The 4,803-nt window shown below is 46.9% G+C and overlaps 1 long non-coding RNA gene across 1 annotated transcript in view; it reads right to left on the reverse strand.

Moving 5' to 3' along the window:
* Positions 1 to 4,466: 4,466 nt before the first annotated feature.
* LOC106728116 overlaps positions 4,467 to 4,803 on the reverse strand; it is a 13,022-nt gene continuing 12,685 nt past the window's right edge. The window contains exon 4 of the long non-coding RNA XR_001364375.1: positions 4,467 to 4,506. This is a non-coding gene — a long non-coding RNA (uncharacterized LOC106728116). The remainder of the gene's footprint in view (positions 4,507 to 4,803) is intronic.

Consider the following 4,803-nt stretch of genomic DNA (forward strand, 5'->3'; position numbering starts at 1 on the left):
TCCCCACCCCTCATCCCTGCTGGCACCCCACGCTCGGGGCCCCCATTTGGGTCAGGAGGGTGGGTGTGCCCAGAGGAAGGGAAGGGCAGGTGGGTGGGGGCTCGAAGTCCAGCTCTAGGATATGGTTCCTGTGACACCTTGGGCTGGTTACCCAGCCCCTCTGGGTTTACATTCTCCTCTGAGCACAGTGGTTCTCAATCCTGGCTAGAGTCGCTTGCTGAACTTCAAAAAACAACCATGCCCGGGCCCAAAGCCAGACCTATAAAATGAGACTCTCTAGGTGTAAAACCTGGGAACTGGTAAGTTAGAAACGTCTACAGTGCATGTCCATCTTTTCTAATTTGCTTCCAGTCTGCTGACTTGGCCACTAGATAACGAAGCTTATTAGGATGGAGGGGTGGGGGGAGAGGGGAGGCGGTAGTGATGAGGACAATTCCATGTGGCTCCGCGATGCAAAGAGGAGCCACAGGAGCAAATTACAAGGAGGCGGGTTTGGGTTCAAGACTAGGAGGAAAATTCTAACTGTTCCTGCAATGCCTCTTCTGGAATGGCCTTCATGACCAGCCTATGAACCACACAAGATGATCAGTCATGCGTAAATTTATATTGAACGCGTCTAATACTGCCAAACAGGATGAAGTACCTAGTTTAGAAGACTTCGCTCAAAATAGCTTTTGGCTGCTTCCAAAAATCAAATCCAAGAGTTACTGCGTTGCCTCTTTTATTTATTTTTTAAATATACTTTTTATTGATTTTAGGGAGAGGAAGGGAGAGGGAAAGAGAAACATCAATGTTGGAAGAGAATCATTGATCAGCTGCCTCCTGCATACCCCCCACTAGGGGGGCTGAGCCTGCAACCCAGGCATGGATCCTGACCAGGAATCGAATTGTGACTTCCTGGTTCATAGGTCAATGCTCAACCACTGAGCCACACAGGCTGGGCTGCGTTGCCTCTTACAGCAAGTTCCTTAACCTCTCGGAGCACCCTGGCTTCTTCCCTAAGCCAGTTGTGAGGATCATCTACACTGTGGTGAGAGTTGACATTAGGATGTGAAAATTCCTGATTTCCCTGGGTGAACCTGAATGAAGGTGACCCCTCACACCATCAGTCAGGATCTGATAGAACAACGTTCATTCCAAGTTCTGGAGTCATTCTAACGCTGGAGTGGAGAGCTCTGGGCCAGGCTTCCACTCCCAGCTTTGCCACCAGGAGTGACACACTTGACCTCTCTGAACCTGGATTTCCTCGTCTATTAAGAGGGCTATGAGGGTCAAATGGGAAATTCTCACAAAGCTCTTAGCACAGAGTCTGCCAATGGCCAATGCTCCATCAATGTTGATGCCTTGTTAGCATTATCACCCTTGAGGTAAATCTATAGCCTGCCTAGGGGCCTGTTTGGAAGGAGACAAAGTTACTTGGATGAGTAAGTCTGGTTGCTTGTTATGGAAGCGGCCTCACCACTGTGTCCACAGCTCACCTGTGTTGGCTGAGTTCCATTCCAGACCCAGGTCCTGGGCTCAGGAGCTCCACTCCTGCTGAGCATGTCTGGGCACGAGAACAGAAGCCAAGACAAGTGTTTGCTTTGGAACAAAGAAGGGACAAGGATGGATTTCTGGAGGCGCCCGCCAAGTCCGAGAAAGGAGTCATCTGTTTCTCATAAGGTGGAATGCTGGGAGTGGATCCATTTTCCTGAACTGTCTGGGGTAGTTTGTTGCCAGCCCGGCCAGGGCTTGTGTGGGTCGAGAGAGGGACTGCAGTAGGACCAGGGCCCACCACAGCCAGGCCTAGATTTGAAAATAGACTTGAATTTCTTTTGAGTCTTCAAAGGTTAGTCTAAAAATATTTCTAAGTTCCTATGCTCTGCTCCATAACTGGACGAGTGTGTGTGTGTGTGTGTGTGTGTGTGTGTGTGTGTGTGTGTGTGTATGGGGGTGGCGAGGGCGTGGCTGTGGATGGGGAAGGTGTCCAGGTGAGCAATCCTGAGTCACTCGTTCTGGGAAACACTGCTATAGCCCTGGTTTAAATTTCTAAGGGCTCTTTAACTTCTCCTGTCCCTCAGGATAGGATTCATGAAACTGCTTTCCTGATGCAGCTGAAAGTAGCAGCCTGATTGCAAAGCCCCGCCCTCACTTCCCACTCCCCTGACTGGGACAAACCCACAAGGCCAAGGTGCTTTTTCCAAGGGGGTTTGCTTCTCCCTATTGAGCTCTCATACTCATACTTTGCTTCTAACACCACCACCATTCCGTTACACTTTACATACATACATACATACATACATACATACATGGCACCCACAGCTCAGTTTTGTGTTTAGTTTACTTATTTATCTTCTAAATGTTGTTATTAGAGTCAAGGCATGGACTAGTGAGGTTCAGAGGCTCTGCCGAATGCTGATATTCCCCAAAGTATTTTGTGCTGCTTGGCGCTGAGGGGACAGTTCATGGCAAAGGAGGCAGGAAGGCTCCCCTTCATCACCCCTTCAATACCCGTCCCCCCTCGTGGGGGCAGTGGTGCCGGGAGATGAAGTTGCCACAGCTTGTTGCAAGTGGAAGGTGGATGCCAGGGGCTGTCGGTGCCACATCTCTCAACAGCTCCAAATTACGGCCCCAGGATTTGCATGGAAAGAACTGGGAAGTGTGGAGAGACAGAACCCATAACACCTGCTGCTGAATGAGGACTGTGTGTCAGGAGGAACCACTGACCTCATTGCTGTGCCCCTGGGGCCCATGGGAAGGTCTGGTCGGGTGGCCTGTCTACCTTTGCCAAGAATGACCATCTTGCTAGGGGAGGGTAAGAATCAAATGCTTAGTGAGCTCATTCTGTGAGCCAACGTTGAGCTAAGAGCTTGATACATATTCCCTCATGAAATCTTCACTGCAACTATGAGAAATAGGTATTCTCCCAGAGGAGGGGAAACAGACTCAGGCTGAACATTAGCCAGGATAGGCTAGGTTGCCTTGCGGTAACAAACAGTCCCAAGAACCTCATGGGTTTTAAGTAATTAGAGTGTATTTCCGCAAAGCCGCACCCATGTCAAAATTTCAAAATGTACATTGCTTCACCAAATCCCTGAAACACCATGAAGAAGCAAGCAGGGCAAATTTCACAGCCCCATTTCTCGAACCCCACAGCCCAAGAAACTGAAAACGCAAAGGTGAAGAAACTTGACATGCTCAGAGCTAGTCACTGAAATACCCAGACTCAAGCCTAGTGCTTCTGAAGCCTAATTTGAAGTTCTTCCCAATACGTCCAACTCCCTGTCATTTTAGTCTCTGGCAAGACGATTCTTTGCTTTCCCCCAAATTATCTCCTCTCCTCTACCTGCTCACTAATGCCTACAACCCCATCATCGGGACATCCTGCCTTCACTGGGGCCTGTTCTGGGGGAAGTCATCATCAATGTGTACAAAACAGTTCAAAGTGTCACAGTGTGAGGCCCTGGCCAGGTAGCTCAGTTGGTTGGAGCATCATCTCAATATGCCAAGGTTTCGGGTTCAATCCCCAGGCAGGGCACATACAAGAAAGAACCAAGGAATGCATAAGTAAGTGGAATAACAAAGAAGTGTTTTCTCTCTGTCTATCAAAAATAAATTTAAAAACAAATGTATCATTGTATAGCCTTAAGTTTAAGAACATCTAAGACAGAATTCAGAGAACAGAGAATCGGGGCGAAGGGGAGGGCCCAGGAAGGCCGCGCTGAGAAGCGCTGACCTTGATAAGATGTGGGAATTCATTCCAGGTGAAAATTCCCTCCTCATTCTCTTTCCTCTGTTCTACTGCAGTTTAAAATGTGCAGCGCCTTCCCGTTTACTATTGTTCCTGGACAAGTCTGTTAGTGGACTGAGAAGTTGGTCACATCTTTTTTCCCTTTTGACCAAAAACGGAAACCTAGAGAGGATAAAGTGACTTAGCTAACATGAGAGCAAACCAGGGCCTGAACTGGAATAAAGAAGCAAAAATGTTACAGAGTAATAATCATCAATCCGTTGTGTGTATGTGGTTAAACTTAGAGCTACCTGGTGGTGTATAAATTAATATATTTTACAAAAATCAAGTTTTTAGTATGAAATATTTCATATATAATGGAGTTTATATAATGCATATATAATATTTAGAATAATAAAATGCTATATCTACCACCCGGCTTATTACCAGTGTTCTAAAGCATTAAGTCACTTTAAATTATAAAAATGGGCCTGGCCAGTATGGCTCAGTGGTTGAGCATTGACCCATGAACCAGGAGGTCAGGGTTTGATTCCTGGTCAGGGCACATGCCCAAGTTTTCGGCTCTATCCCAGTAGGGGGAGTGCAGGAGGCAGCTGATTGATGATTCTCTCTCATCATTGATGTTTCTATCTCTCTCTACCTCTTCCTTCCTCTCTCTGAAATCAATAAAAACATGTATTATTTAAAATTATAAAACTGATATATACTCACCTTAGCTGCTTTGGCTCAGTGGTAAGAGCATGGGCCCGCAGACTGAAGGGTCTCAGGTTCGATTCCTGTCAAAGGCAGGTTGCAGGTTCCATCCCTGGCCCCAGTTGGATGTGTCTCACATCAATGTTTCTCTCTCTCTCTGTCTCTCCCCCTCCCTTTCATTCTTTCTAAAAATCAATGGGAAAAATATTCTCAGGGGAGGATTAACAACGCCCTTTCACAACAACAACAAAAGATATATAGTCTTGGTACAAAATTCAAATCATGTAGAAGATGGAAACTTTAAAGTCCCTTTTCCCATCCTGTCGACCTCTGAATTGCACTCCCCAGGGAAAATGGCTGTTAACAACTGAACACATGAT

This window comes from Myotis brandtii, unplaced genomic scaffold (genome assembly GCF_000412655.1).
Source record: "Myotis brandtii unplaced genomic scaffold, ASM41265v1 scaffold536, whole genome shotgun sequence".
In the NCBI taxonomy this organism is placed as follows: Eukaryota; Metazoa; Chordata; class Mammalia; order Chiroptera; family Vespertilionidae; genus Myotis; species Myotis brandtii.